The 16,879-nt window shown below is 41.0% G+C and overlaps 1 pseudogene; it reads right to left on the bottom strand.

Moving 5' to 3' along the window:
* The window catches only part of LOC135508759 (protein unc-119 homolog A-like), a 45,675-nt pseudogene that overhangs the window by 13,874 nt on the left and 14,922 nt on the right, over positions 1-16,879 (bottom strand).

The following is a 16,879-nucleotide window of genomic DNA, read 5'->3' as shown; positions in this document are numbered from 1 at the left end:
TTTACAAGGGAGCCCGGCACACAATCATATAAATTCCCAATTTCAAAGTAAAGAAAAACTATATGTACAAGAAATGTAAGAAAAATATCTTACAAAATCTAATCATGAAAAACAAACATTGAACTGCCCCTAGTGGCACCAAAACATCCACATTTAGAGAGTTCTGGAGATCATTCCTCTAGTAAGGTGCAAAAAATCTAAACTTAACTCTGTGGAGACCGAAGGGATCTCCAAAGTTAGCCATGCCTGTGATCGGGCCTGGTGACTCAAATGTCTGTCATTCAATAATGAAGTAAGGATTTTAGAAACAAAAAGGGAACAGCACATTGATCTGCGAGTTTTAAGAGAGGTCCAGCCTACTTTCTGATAAAGAATTCAGTGATGTGTACGGAACTTATCACCCGCAATAAAGGATAGTGCATTATGATAAACTGTGTCCAATGGCTTAAATACAGTGACAGCTGCATTCATATAGACCATATCGCCATAATCTGAAGCCGGAATGAATGTTGACTGAATTATTTGTTTTCTGCTATTTAACGAAAGGCATGCCCTATTCCTATAAAGGAGGCCCATTTTAATTCTTAACTTCTTAACTTATTCATCAGTATGCTTTTTTGAAAGATAACTTTTCATCAATCCAGATACCCAGATATTTATCCTGAGTCCACAAAAAATTAACAAATCAAATCAAAATCATCAAATCAAATGTATTTATATAGCCCTTCGTACATCAGCTGATATCTCAAAGTGCTATACAGAAACACAGCCTAAAACCACAAACAGCAAGCAACACAGTGCAGGTAAATGCAGCAAGCAATGCAGGTAATGCACCTTTCTCAAACAGCAAGCAATGCACCTTTCTAATATTGAGTTGCGCATTGGTTCCCTTCAAATTAGGGACTGATTTAGACCTGGGACACCAAGTGTGTGCAATTAATTATGAAAAGAAAACCAGCGGTCTCTGGATCTCGTATGGTAAGAGTTGAGTACCCATGATGATTATGCTGTGTTCAAAACAACTGGGAAGTCGGAACTTGGAAATCTCCGACTTCTGACTTCAGTGTGTTTAAGACAACTCGGAACTGAGAAAAGTTGTTCTAACCGGTCATCCAACTTGGAATTCCAGGTGGGGAACTCGAGCTTCGACTTTCCAACCTGATTATCTCTGACTTTATGATTTGATTTTTATGGACAAAAGAGCAAGATTATTTGTATTTGTCAAATGGTAGCTAAGTATCGATTATCATGTCACCAGAATAAGATTTCCTTTATTGGAAAGGACCATCAAGCTCATCACCTTGCACTTTCACCACACTGTGAAGTTCATCATTACTTATTTTATCTGTAGCCTAATAAACTGCATGCTTTCCCGATGAGTCGTAGTGGAAGGGGCACACAAAAATATTTGCGCATAAAAGCGTTTCCACTGACATTTCTCGCATAATTAATATCTCGGGTATTTTGTTTTGTCGACATTCGTAAAGTTTACTGACAAATGTTCTGTTTCCATCAGGCCTGTCATATTTTGTTTCCGACATGTAATATACTTGCATAAAAAGGTTGGATGGAAACCTGGTTAGCCATAATAAAAAGTATGGGGCCCAAAATCGACCCTTGGTGGACACCTTTGGTAATATCTAGGAAACGTGATTTAACACCATCAGAAGAAACACATTGTGTCCTATCTGTCAGGTGGTTTTCAAACCAATTGCAGGCTGCCTGCCACAGGCCAATTTCAGACATTCTACGAATTAAAGGCTCAGTGCAGTCAAAAATGCAATTTTTCCTGTGTTTAATATACATTTCCACACTAGGAGGTTGGAATAATACTGTGAAAGGGATGATAATGCCCTTTTAGCGTAAGAGCTGTTTGAGTTTTGGTCACACCAGGCAGTAAATTAGTTAATAGACCAATGAGAAGCCTTTCTGCCAAAAACAGCTAGTTTTCAGTTTTCCCCTCCCCACCACTCACAGAATATTCTAGCAAAATTCTTGCTTGAGAAATAGTTTTTTGCTAAAAACTTATTTTTATTTTTCACAATTTTAATTGAAAACAATCAATCAGTAGAGTACTTAAATGAGAATTCCACGATTTGTATTAATCAGTATTTTTGAAGTAAATGGCATGTTATAGAAGGTTAGTCAGTTTTCTTACAATCTCACTTGTTTTTGAGAAACTTACCCCACCAGCAATTGACTGCCTTAGCCTCATTCTGGAGTTCCAGGGCTCCAAAAACACCCAAATACGTCCTTTTACAAACAACAAAGTTCTCAGTATCGTAACCCAGGACTTTAGATCTTGTACACATGAAAATGTGTTATACCGAATGTTATAATCCATTTAGTTTAACTCAAGTGATAATTTGTAAATAAGGGGTATGCTACCGGCACAGGTACTAGGTAGCTAGTTAGTAACGTTGTCATTCACTCACTCACAAGATCAGCCTGGCAATAACAAGGGGACTGAAGTAATTTTTGCTGAATATTGTGGAAATTGGTTCATCGATATGTAATCCCAACATCTGACAATGCAAGGATAAAACCTAGCTAGTCCGATAACTTTTCACAGACTTCCTTTGGATGACCCAGATTTACTGAAGCTTTGGCTAGGTGTTCTGCAAAGATGCAACACTCCCATCCAAAGACTTTGTGTTTTGGATCTATGGGTTTGTAGTGAGCATTTCGCCATTGACGACTTCTGTAAATGACAACATGAAAAATCCTTGGTAAAGAAAAACATATTTGTAGAAAACAGCTACACCAACTGTTGAAGGATGTCCCGCACCTGTCTAGGACCAGCAGAAATTGAGCTAAGATATATGTTGTAAAGTTAGCTAGCTACCTACCTAGCTAGCTAATAAAGTAACATCACTGATGAAAAGGGGGACCACTTTTCACAGTCTGTGTGGTTTAGCTTATGTTAGCTAAAAGTTTGCTTGCTACATAGCCAGCCTCACAAGTGTGTGTTTTTGGGATAGTGTTAACAACTAGCTATTTTCAGGCTGTTTTGTGCTTCACTATTGTTATATCATTTTTGCCAAACATGTCGTTTGCTAACGTTAGGTGACCTAGGGCGCCTTCACATATTCCCTGTATGATTTGGATCCTGTAGGTTTTATTTGGTTACCCTGATCGGCTAGTACGTTCTGGAATACTTTCATTCTATTACAACAATTTATTTTAAATACAAAATGTTAACACTGTGAAAAGTGCTTTATAAATTATATACAGTTATTAAGTAATGAGTCATTCATCCATGTCCTTAGTAGAGTGACCTTCAAATATCATATTTTACACTGTGTATTAACTCAACCGAAATGTGACCGACCGGCTCAAATCAGTCTTATCTAGCAACATTTGAAATTGTGTTTTTACATTGGATAAAAGTAGAGACTCAGAGCTACAAAATTGTATCACACAATACAGTTGAGGAACAATGGGAAAGTAATTTAGCTTTGAAAGTTGATAAACCGGTAAATTCATTTTTTTTCACCTTTGGTTAACCAGGTAGGCTAGTTGAGAACAAGTTCTCATTTACAACTACGACATCGCCGAAGTCAAGGATCGATAGGATAGTCAGTTTTACGAGGGTATGTTCGGCAGCAAGGAGGCTTTTTAGGAGGCTTTGTTGTGAAATACGAAGTCAATTCTAGAATAATTTTGGATTGGAGATGTTTAATGTGAGTCTGGAAGGAGAGTTTATAGTCAAACCAGACACCTAGGTATTTGTAGTTGTCCACATATTCTAGGTCAGAACTGTCCAAAGTAGTGATGCTAGTCAGGCGGCAGGGTGGGGGCAGCAATTATTCGTATCTCAGAGCCATTTGCATTGCTAGTTATAACCTAATGTTAGCTAGCTGACATTGAACCTGGTAGGTTAGCTACCTGCAGATTCAAGCAGGGTATGTATGTAAAGTAAAGTAACACAAGTATAGCTAGTAGCTACCCAATGTAAAGTAACAAGAATAGCTAGTAGCTACCGGATGTAAAGTTACACAAGCATAGCTAGTAGCTACCCAATGTAAAGTTACACAAGCATAGCTAGTAGCTACCGGATGTAAAGTGACACAAGCATAGCTAGTAGCTACCAGATGTAAAGTTACACAAGCATAGCTAGTAGCTACCGGATGTAAAGTTACACAAGCATAGCTAGTAGCTACCGGATGTAAAGTGACACAAGCATAGCTAGTAGCTACCCAATGTAAAGTAACACAAGCATAGCTAGTAGCTACCAGATGTAAAGTGACACAAGCATAGCTAGTAGTAACGTCATGAGTTGAGATTACGTTTCATTATTTACCTAGTTAGCTAGCTAAATGTCTTATCAAAAGACTCCACTGTGCAAGTAACCATTTCGGGTTGGTTCGTAAATTCAGTCTGGCCATCTACTCTGATTTGAGAGCACTCATCTGAGTGTGTCAAAGCTCCGAATATCTGATGAATTTACGAACGCTCAACATCCATGGCCGGTGTCAGTAAACGTCGGCAAAAAAGCGTAATAAATTGTTGTAAGCAGCACAGTTAGTCACCAATGCTCTGGAAAACATGAAAACAGCCTAACCATCTCTGCTAGGGCGAGTAAAATGGTTAGAGTTTGGGTGGGGGCTAAAGCTTAAGAGGGTGTGAACGATACTGAATGGGTGTAGACAAAGAAGAGCTCTCCAGTAGGTACCAAAAAAAGTGAGGTTACAAGTTTATCCATTTTCATAGCAGAATTACTTTCCAATTGATCCTCAAATGCAGTGGATGATATGCCAATTTGTTGCTCTGTGCCTGTTATCCAATGTAAAAAACACAATTTCGATTTTTGCTACATAAGGCTGAATCAAGGCATTTGGTCACATATGGACTTGGTCTTTTACCAAATAGGCCTATATTCTGTATACCACCCGTACCTTGTCACAACACAACTGATTGGCTCAAACACATTAAGAAGGAAATACATTCCACAATTTAACAAGACACACCTGTAAGTTGAAATGCATTCCAGGTGACTACCTCATGATGCTGGTTGAGAGAATGCCAAGAGTGTGCAAAGCTGTCATCAAGGCAAAGGGTGGCTACTTTGAAGAATCTCAAATTAACCTGTCAGCTGTGGAACCTTATATAGACAGGTGTGTACCTTTCCAAATCATGTCCAATCAAATGAATTTACCACAGATGGACTCCAAAAAGTTGTAGAAACATCTCAAGGATGATCAATGGAAACAGGATGTACCTGAGTCCAATTTTGTGTGTCATAGCAAATGGTTTGAATACATATGTAAATAACGTATTTCTGAAAATGTCTAAAAAAAACTTTTTTTACTTTGTCATTATGGGGTATTGTTTGTAGATTATGGGGTATTGTTTCTCATTTTTTAATAAGATTAATGTAGCATAATGTGGAAAAAGTCAAGGGGTCAAAGTATGGGCGAGTGTGTGTCGAAAGGAAAGTACTGGGCGTGTAGAAAGGAGTGGATATGTGGAAAGTGCTCTGCTTTTGGTTAGACAGTTTTGATTGAGCTGTTTTTTTTCTTTCCATTTCTTACCATGCAACTACTGTATCGCGAGAGTTTGGACTTCTGTTTTTAAGCCAGAGTCTTATTTCAATGCTAGTCTTACACAAATAAGTGTACATTTTCAGTTATAAAAATAATTATTGTTTATTTTTTGTTAAAAATATTGCTTGGCCTCCTGAGTGGTGCTGTGGTCTAAGACACTGAATCACAGTACCAACTGTGCCACTAGAGAACCTGGGAACCTGGGTTCAAGTCCAGGCTCTGTCACAGCCGGCTGCGACTTGGAGACCAATGGGCTGTCGCACAATTGGCCCAGTGTCATCTGGGATAGGGGAGGTTTCGGCCGGCAGGTATGTCCTTATCCTGTCACGCACTAGCGACTCCTGTGGCGGGCTGACACGGTTGCCAGGTGTGCGGTGTTTCCTCTGACACATTGGTGCGGCTGGCTTCCAGTGGGCATTGTTTCAAGAAGCAGTGCGGCTTGGTTGTGTTGTGTTTTGGAGGACGAACGGCTCTTGACCTTTGCCTCTCCCGAGTCTGTTAGGGAGTTGCAGTGATGAGACAAGACTGTAACTACCAATTGGATGCCATGAAAATGGGGTAAAAAACAAACAATATATTATTTTTTATATATATATATATATATTTTAAGTATTGCTGATAGGTCTACTATTGCTTCATGTGTTGTATGCGTGTGCTTACTGTGAAGGTCACCCTGATATTGGCTAGGTACTTCCCATTCCATTGACAGACAGTAGTGCTTGTCAAGTGGGAACGAAAAGCACTGTGTCCTGGTATTGTTGCCGTGTTGTTGCCATTCATGCCCTCACCATTGAGTTGTAGACTGTATGTATCAAGGGGACATCTACACTGAACAAAAATTCTCCACTTGTGCCAGTGGCCATGGAATGTGAGCATTAGCCCACTGAAGAAGTCGGTTACGACGCCAAACTGCAGTGAGGTCAAGACCCAGGTGAGGACGACGAGCACGCAGATGAGCTTCCCAGAGACGGTTTCTGACAGTTTTTTCAGTAGTGCAAACCCACAGTTTCATCAGCTGTCTGGGTGGCACGTCTTAGACCATCCCGCAGGTAAAGAAGCCGGATGTGGAGGTCCTGGACTTGCGCGGGTACACATGGTCTGTGGTTGTGAGGCCGTTTGACATACTTCCAAATTCTCTAAAACAACATTAGAGGTGGCTTATGGTAGAGAAATTAACATTAAATTCTCTGGCAACAGCTCTGCTCTGGTGGACATTTCTGCAGTCAGCATGCCAATTGCATGCTCCCTTAAAACTTGAGACATCTGTGGCACATTTTCGAGTGGCTGTTTATTGTCCCCGGCACAAGGTGCACCTGTCTAATGATCATGCTGTTAAATCAGCTTCTTGACATGCCACACCTGTCAGATGGATGGATTATCTTGGCAAAGGAGAAATGCTCACCTTTTTGAAAATTTCTGGGATCTTTTATTCAGCTCATGAAACATGGACCAACACATGTTGCATTTATAAATATATATTTTTTCAGTATAAATGGTTCAGTTATTTCTTGTGTAGACTTTTACCACATTTTGTTATGTTACAGGCTTATTCTAAAAATGATTAAATTGTTAATTTCTCATCAATCTACACACAATACCCCATAATGACAAAGCAAAAACAGTTTTTTAGAAATATTTGAAAATCTATTAAAAATTAAAAACAGAAATATTACAGACTTTGTACTCAGTTGAAGCGATTACAGCCTTGAGTATGACACTACAAGTTTGGCATACCTGTATTTCATTTTTTTAAATCTTTATTTAACTAGGCAAGTCAGTTAAGAATAAATTCAAATTTTCAATGACGGCCTAGGAACAGTGGGTTAACTGCCTGTTCAGGGGCAGAATGACAGATTTGTACCTTGTCAGCTCGGGGGTTTGAACTTGCAACCTTCCGGTTACTAGTCCAACGCTCTAACCACTAGGCTACCCCGCCTCCCCATTTGGGGAGTTTCTCCTATTCTTCTCTGCAGATCCTCTCAAACTCTGTCAGTTTGGATGGGGAACATCGCTGCACAGCTATTTTCAGGTCTCTCCAGAGATTTTTGATCAGGTTCAAGTCCGGCCTCCGGCTGGGCCGCTCAAGGACATTCAGAGACTTGTCCCGAAGCCACTCCTGCGTTGTCTTGAATGTGTGCTTTGGGTCATTGTCCTGTTGGAAGGTGAACCTTCGCCACAATCTGAGGTCCTGAGCGCTCCGGAGCATGTTTTCATCAAGGATGTCTATATACTTTGCCCTGTTCATCTTTCCCTCGATCCTGACTAGTCACCCAGTCCTTGCCACTGAAAAACATCCCCACAGCATGATGCTGCCACCACCATGCTTCACTGTAGGGATGGTGTCAGGTTTCCTCCAGATGTGACACTTGGCATTCAGGCCAAATAGTTCAATCTTGGTTTCATCAGACCAGAGAATCTTGTTTCTCAAGGTCTGAGAGCCCTTTAGTTGCCTTTTGGCAAACTCCAAGCGGGCTGTCTTGTGCCTTGAGCTGGGTCAGACCCCTACTCTTACCATGAACACAGAGAGTCAGGACACCTGTTTAAAGTGCCTCCTACTGGCCCTCCTACTGGCCCTCCAACATCCCTTTTACCAATATCTGGATCATGACCAACCATGTTTAGCTTCAGAGGCAAGCAGTGGGATGCCTGGGTCATGTGGGTGACGTCATGTGACGGTGGAATATGGGGACAGAAAGCTGAGGGACGACGGTGACTTTATTTAGACACTAATCCTCGATCTCAGATTAGCCTCCTGGGGATTAGTAGGGTGTGTGTGTGTTTAGAGAATAGAAAACATTGACATTAGAGAAAGAGAGTGAGAGAAAAAAAACAGAGCACAAGGGAGGAGCGGATGGGAACCGAAAAAAAGCAAGAGAGGAGAGCAGAACATAGCAGGGGAGACAGGTTCTGTACCAAAGGAAGCCAACACAACAGCAGTTGAAATGACATTTCCACTCATTACCATTCAACAGCCACAAATGTGTACCTAACAGTTAACAAAATGCTTGTATAGAAGGCTGATATTTTAAATCACCATCAGTCCATTCACTAAGTAAGCTATAGGCTTCATACAATAACAAGACCCACTTATCCATACAGCCCACATAGCTGTACATGACCCCAAACTGTAGGTACATTTGACCCAGTCCTCATCAGCTGGACTGCATAATTAATCACCATGACAATCCTGAAAAAGCCAACTGACTCTCACAGTGATGGGTGGCCTTCTAATCACTGGAAACTGGCAGCAGCGTTACCATGGAAAGCTAAGTGTCTGTCCCCTGCCCTCGAATCACTTGCTCACACTGGCAACCTCACCTCTCTATCCAAACCCCCCACCTGGAGATGTAAAGTATGATGATGATGATGATACCATTAACTGACATCATCACCCTGACATCATCACAGTTGTCCCGGCCTTTGACCAATGAAGGCTTGTTCTTTCTCCACTGAGCCAATCAGGATGCGAATCAGGATGTGGCTGTAAATACATACAGTAGGGATTTACATAAAACAGAGTTGTGAAATTAACGTCAGAGCAGAGTCTGTGTCACTGTAATTACAGCGTTTGGCTATAAGTTGTGTATGGATATAATAAAACAGACATACACTGTCTGAAGGCTAAATACATCTAGCATGCCTCATAAAGGAAACAGTGGGGGTTTGAACTGGAGTTGTGGGGAGTGAAGATTTTAGTGTTCTCTTTTCAAATGTAGGTTACAGTTTTGAGCTTGACATATAACAAAGTTGTATTTCTCAAAAGTAACATCACATTAAGCTTAGTTTGAATGGAGAATAGCCTGTCTTTTCCTTAACACTCAATAGATTACCATGAGGATCATGATGACCATGTTACGTGACTCTCTAGCCATCAAAGGAGAGGAGAATAAAACAGGATTATAAAAGAATACGTGTCCAGCCAGAGTGGCCACTCAGGTCTGTTTGAACGGCCAATCAGGGATGAGCAGGAGGCCATTGCGCTTCAACACAGCTCAACGGGACTAATCCGGTTTAGTGACTCCAAGGAAGCATATCCATTTTATCACTCACTGGAGAGTGGGGGGAACAAGAGAGGGGGTAGGGGAGAAGGTTTAGGACCAGAGGGGCAGGGGGGACACAGTATGGTTAGTAGAGGGAGGGAGCAGGTGAGGTAGGTAGGCAGGGTTGGAAAGATCTGAGTGACGAGGGAGGAAAGGAGGGTACAGTATGGTGGTCTGCTGCCAAAATACAATCTTCATAACTGGGAATTACTATTTTGACACGTTCGTAACAGGGAATTACTATTTTGACACGTTCGTAACAGGGAATTACTATTTTGACACGTTCGTAACAGGGAATTACTATTTTGACACGTTCGTAACAGGGAATTACTATTTTGACACGTTTGTAACAGGGAATTACTATTTTGACACGTTCGTAACAGGGAATTACTATTTTGACACGTTCGTAACAGGCACATTTGTAACAGGGAATTACTATTTTGAAACGTTCGTAACAGGGAATTACTATTTTGACACGTTCGTAACAGGCACGTTCGTAACAGGGAATTACTATTTTGACATGTTCATAACAGGGAATTACTATTTTGACAAGTTCGTAAAAGGGAATTACTATTTTGACACGTTCGTAACAGGGAATTACTATTTTGACACGTTTGTAACAGGCACGTTCGTAACAGGGAATTACTATTTTGACACGTTCGTAACAGGCACGTTCGTAACAGGGAATTACTATTTTGACACGTTCGTAACAGGGAATTACTATTTTGACACGTTCGTAACAGGGAATTACTATTATTTTGACACGTTCGTAACAGGGAATTACTATTATTTTGACACGTTCGTAACAGGGAATTACTACTTTGACACGTTCGTAACAGGGAATTACTATTATTTTGACACTTTCGTAACAGGGAATTACTATTTTGACACGTTCGTAACAGGCACGTTCGTAACAGGGAATTACTATTTTGACACGTTCATAACAGGGAATTACTATTATTTTGACACGTTTGTAACAGGGAATTACTATTATTTTGACACGTTCGTAACAGGGAATTACTATTATTTTGACACGTTCATAACAGGGAATTACTATTATTTTGACACGTTCGTAACAGGGAATTACTATTATTTTGACACGTTTGTAACAGGGAATTACTATTATTTTGACACGTTCGTAACAGGGAATTACTATTTTGACACGTTCGTAACAGGCACGTTCGTAACAGGGAATTACTATTTTGACATGTTCGTAACAGGGAATTACTATTATTTTGACATGTTCGTAACAGGGAATTACTATTATTTTGACACGTTCGTAACAGGGAATTACTATTATTTTGACACGTTCGTAACAGGGAATTACTATTTTGACATGTTCGTAACAGGGAATTACTATTTTGACACGTTTGTAACAGGGAATTACTATTTTGACACGTTCGTAACAGGCACGTTCGTAACAGGGAATTACTATTTTGACATGTTCATAACAGGGAATTACTATTTTGACACGTTCGTAACAGGGAATTACTATTTTGATACGTTCGTAACAGGCACGTTCGTAACAGGGAATTACTATTTTGACATGTTCATAACAGGCACGTTCGTAACAGGGATGACTATTTTGATACGTTCGTAACAGGCACGTTCGTAACAGGGAATTACTATTTTGACATGTTCGTAACAGGCACGTTCGTAACAGGGATTACTATTTTGATACGTTTGTAACAGGCACGTTCGTAACAGGGAATTACTATTTTGACACGTTCGTAAAAGGGAATTACTATTATTTTGACACGTTTGTAACAGGGAATTACTATTATTTTGACACGTTCGTAACAGGGAATTACTATTTTGACACGTTCGTAACAGGGAATTACTATTATTTTGACACGTTTGTAACAGGGAATTACTATTATTTTGACACGTTCGTAACAGGGAATTACTATTTTGACACGTTCGTAACAGGCACGTTCGTAACAGGGAATTACTATTTTGACATGTTCATAACAGGGAATTACTATTTTGACAAGTTCGTAAAAGGGAATTACTATTTTGACAAGTTCGTAAAAGGGAATTACTATTTTGACACGTTCGTAACAGGGAATTACTATTTTGACACGTTCGTAACAGGCACGTTCGTAACAGGGAATTACTATTTTGACACGTTCGTAACAGGGAATTACTATTTTGACATGTTCGTAACAGGCACGTTCGTAACAGGAATTTACTATTTTGACATGTTCGTAACAGGCACGTTCGTAACAGGGATTACTATTTTGATACGTTCGTAACATGCACGTTCGTAACAGGGATTACTATTTTGACATGTTCGTAACAGGCACGTTCGTAACAGGGATTACTATTTTGATACGTTTGTAACAGGCACGTTCGTAACAGGGAATTACTACTTTGACATGTTCGTAACAGGCACGTTCGTAACAGGAATTACTATTTTGACATGTTCGTAACAGTGGCATGTAGTATGAGTCCAGCCCTGCCTCTGAACACGAACTCCCCAGGGCTAGGTGATCCATGATGTTGTCATGGTGTGACCATGTAGTCCTCTCCAATCAGAGGATGGGTCACTTCATTCTACCGCAACACTACACAGACAGATGGACGGACAAGCAGGCTGGCAGGTAGACAGATGGAAGCAGGGGACACAGAGAGAGAACCCCCCCAAAACAAAGGCAGAGTGTATTCATTTGGCCAGCATCTTAGAGACTTGACACCTGAGTTTAAAGCAGAGGTTGTTATTGAGAGTGTTTGTTCAGCTCCATTTCAGTCGGTCAACTCGGTACAACACAGCTTTGGGGAGTTTGCGCTAGCGCCCTCTACTGAATAATATTTTAATCACATCTGACAAGGCCAATGAACACTGTGCCTCACCGGAAGCTCCGACTTCCACAGGTGATAACCGAGGCACGTTTAAATTCCTTAAATTCTTCCGCTATTCACCTCGAGCTGAGCAGAACAATTTCACACAAAATAAACATGTAAAGGTGAAATCTATCAGCCTTTACTACAACTTAACTGTCTCACTTAAAGAGAGTGTGCTCATCCTTCTGGTTTTGTGAGTTTCCTGCTGAATCTGTTAGTTATTCTTAGGCCTGTTTAGCCTGGCTAACTGGCTAAGATGGCTAACGCAACCAAAACGACGAAGGCCAACAAGCCGGGTTCGGGTTCAAGACCATGCCCAAATAAATGAAAAGATGTTCATGGTGTATGGTCTGTCTCGGCACGGTGCTCAGACTGTGTTAGCTTGTGTAGGGGGCTGAACACGTAACAGTGGCTTGACCACGCCTGGCATGCTCCCCTACTGCCACTGGTGATTCCTCCCAAAGTGGAATCACCTCCTTGTTTGTGTCAATTTCTCTCAGCCAATCATCAGTTATTTGTATAAGTGCTGTGCTTGTTTACTGTAAAATTTGAATTATTTTGTGAGAATGCTGTTTATTGACTACAGCTCAGCGTTTAACACCATCGTGCCCTCCAAGCTTATCACTAAGCTAAGGACACTGGGATTGAATACCTCCCTCTGCAACTGGATCCTGCCTTTCTGATGGGCCGCCCAAGGTGGTGAGGGTAGTCAACAACACATCCACCAAGCTGACCGCAACACGGCGCCCCTCAGCGGTGCATGCTTATTCCCCCCCTCCTGTACTCCCTGTTCACCTACGACTGGTGGCTACGCAAGACTCCAACACCATCATTAAGTTCGCTGACAACCTAGGCCTGATCACAGAGGGTGCTGAGACAGCCTATAGAGAGGAGGTCAGAGATCTGGCAGTGTGGTGCCATGACAACAATTTCTGCCTCAATGTCAAGAAGACAATGGAGCTGATCGTGGCCTACAGGAAACGGAGGGCTGAGCAAGTCCGCCTTCACATCGACGGAACTATTGTGGAGCGGGTTGTCCACATCACAAAAAGTTCTACAGCTGCACCATTGAGAGCATCTTGACTTGGTATGTTAACTGCTTGGCATTTGACTGCAAGGCGCTACAGAGGGTAGGGCGAATGAGTAGCTCGTGAGGGGCGCAGCGGTCTAAGGCACTGCATCTTAGTGCTAGACGAGTCACTACAGACCCTGGTTTGATCCCAGGCTGTATCACAACCGGCCGTGATCGGGAGTTGCATAGGGCACAATTGGTCCTGCGTTGTCCAGGTCAGAGGAGGGTTTGGCCGGGGAAGGCTGTCATTGAAAATACAAATTTGTTCTTAACTGACTTGCCTGGTTAAATAAAAAGTGTTAGTATAATAACTATATATTATATTTGAGATTCTTCAAAGTATCCACCCTTTGACTAGCTGACAGTTTTGCACACTTGGCATTCTCTCAACCAGCTTCATAAGGTAGTCACCTGGAATGCCTTAATTTGTGTAATTTCTTTCCTTCTTAATGCATTTGAGCCAATCAGTTGTGTTTGAGTTTGAGTTTATTTTATTTTTACAGGGACAGTGCACATTAATCAACGTTTCAGTAAAAGTGCCGGTTTTAGCCAGCCGGCTAATTTTCAACCAAAGTCCCTGGGCAGGTTATTAAAAACAATTACACTATAGACATTCATTGAGCAGTGAACACATGCAGAGCAACATAAGACAAGCAATACATAGCATACAGACAGAGCAACATAGGACAAGCAAGACATAGCATACAGACAGAACAACATAGGACAAGCAAGACATAGCATACAGACAGAGCAACATAGGACAAGCAAGACATAGCATACAGACAGAACAACATAGGACAAGTAAGACATAGCATACAGACAGAGCAACATAGGACAAGCAAGATGTAGCATACAGACAGAGCAAAATAGAACAAAAAGCAAAAACTTTTCAACAACCTCTGACACCACAGGTAGTATACTAATGGGCCTGTAGTTACTCACGTCAGCAGGGTCACCCTTGGAAACACCCCGAGACCAATAGATGTGTTGGTGACCTTAGTAATGGGGCCAATAAGTGTCTCTTTGTAGTTTTTAAGAAAGGTAGAGTCCAGCCCAAACACATCTTTGGCTTTAGAGTTCTTTAGTGAGCTAATCACCTTGTTCACCTTTGACTCAGAAACCTCCCTTATGATGAAGACAGGTTGAGCGTCATTCACTAGCACTGAGCCCAAGAAACCAGTGGAGGGGTTCTGTGTCAGTATCCTGACAGAGTCAATAAAGTAGGAATGGAAGGTTATCGCTATTTCGACTGCATCCTGTGTTAGATTGTTATTCACCATGATTTCTAGTCTTTTTGCAGTGTTACTATGGTCTTTCCCTGTTAACTTTTTAGATTCTCCCAGATCAGTTTAGATGTTCCCTTTGCTTCACCAATTATGTTAATAAAAACGTTTGCCTTGGCCTGTCTGATTTCTTTCATCCCCTTATTTCTCAACATGGTAAACCTACGTCTGTCATGCTCTAATTTGGATTTTAGGGCTATTTTTAGAGCATAATCTCGTTCTTTCATCAATTTCCAGATTTCTCTATTCAGCCAAGGAAGAGTGCTCTTTTGGCCAGGTTTGGATTTGATTTTCTTTAGGAAACCATTTATTGTAGTCTGGATTGTGGATAGAAAAACCTGACTATCAGCTTCCACGTCTGTATAGGACAAGAGATCAGTTAATTCCCTTAATTACGTTTTCAAAATAGTTTAATTCACTCTTAGGTATTCTTAGTTGATCCGGCTTTCTAACAGTAGAGAGGTTAAACCTGCTCTTAGACAGCTTTCTGGCTATAAGTGTCAGATTATGATCAGATAGCCCAGTATAGCCCAGTATAGCCCAGTAACCATATTGAATGATTTAGTCACTCTCTCTGGTTTATTACTGAACACCAAATCAATCTGTGTTTTAGAGCAACAAGTCACCCTGGATGGTCCTTTATGTGTAAGGTCAAAGGTATTAGTGATCCATTTGAGGGTTTTCCTACAAGACCTGTCTTCATAATTAATATTAAAATCTCCCATTAAGATGACCTCATTCCCAAAATCACATTCCGTAAGCATGTTATTAAACTGACCAAAAAATACACTTTTGGTAGTAGGTGGCCTATACATCCCAATAAGGGTAAAAGACATTTGGGGAGACAGTGTAACGTTCAGGACAATACATTCTAGTTCATGATCACTTGTGGCAAGGTAGGGGTGGTACACAGAAAATAGACCTATTTGGTAAAAGACAAAGTCCATATTATGGCAAGAACAGCTCAAATAAGCAAAGAGAAACGACAGTCCATCATTAAAGACGTGATGGTCAGTACGGAAAATTTCGAGAACTTTGAATGTTTCTTCAAGTACAGTCGGCAAAAACCATCAAGAACTATGATGAAACTGGCTTTTATGAGGACCGCTACAGGAAAGGAAGTCCCAGAGTTACCTCTGCTGCAGAGGACAAGATGTTTAAAGTTACCAGCCTCATTTTTCAACCGCTCCACAAATTTCTTGTCAACAAACTATAGTTCTCGCAAGTCGGTTGGGACATCTACTTTGTGCATGACACAAGTAATATTTCCAACAATTCTTTACAGACAGATTATTTCACTTATAATTCACTGTATCACAATTCCAGTGGGTCAGAAGTTTACATACACTAAGTTGACTGCGCCTTTAAACAGCTTGGAAAATTCCAGAACATTATGCATTGGCTTTAGAACCTTCTGATAGGCTAATTGACATCATTTTATTCAATTGGAAATGTACCTGTGGATGTATTTCAAGGCCTACGTTCAAACTCAGTGCCTCTTTGCTTGACATCATGGGAAAATCAAAAGAAATCAGCCAAGACCTCAGAAAAATAATTGTTGACCTTCACAAGTCTGGTTCATCCTTGGGAGCAATTTACAAATGCCCAAAGGTACCATGTTCATCTGTACAAACAATAGTACGCAAGTATAAACACCATGGGACCATGCAGCCGTCATACCGCTCAGGAAGGAGACGAGTTCTGTCTCCCAGAGATGAACGTTCTTTGGTGCGAAAAGTGCAAATAAATCCCAGAACAACAGCAAAGGACCTTGTGAAGATGCTGGAGGAAACAGGTACAAAAGTATCTATGTCCACAGTAGAGCGAGTCCTATATTGACATATCCTGAAAGTATGCTCAGCAAGGAAGAAGCCACTGCTCCAAAACCGCAACTGCACATGGGGACAAAGTTAATCGTTTTTGGAGAAATGTCCTCTGGTCTGATGAATCAAAAATAGAACTGTTTGGCCTTAATGACCATAGTTATGTTTGGAGAGAAAAGGGGGAGGCTTGCAAGCGGAAGAACACCATCCCAACCATGAAGCATGGGGGTGGCAGCATCATGTTGTGGGTGGGTGCTTTGCTGTAGGAGGG

This window comes from Oncorhynchus masou, chromosome 22, assembly GCF_036934945.1.
Source record: "Oncorhynchus masou masou isolate Uvic2021 chromosome 22, UVic_Omas_1.1, whole genome shotgun sequence".
Classification (NCBI taxonomy): Eukaryota; Metazoa; Chordata; class Actinopteri; order Salmoniformes; family Salmonidae; genus Oncorhynchus; species Oncorhynchus masou.
Note: the sequence above shows the minus strand (reverse complement) of the source record. Positions and strands in the feature narration are given on the sequence as shown.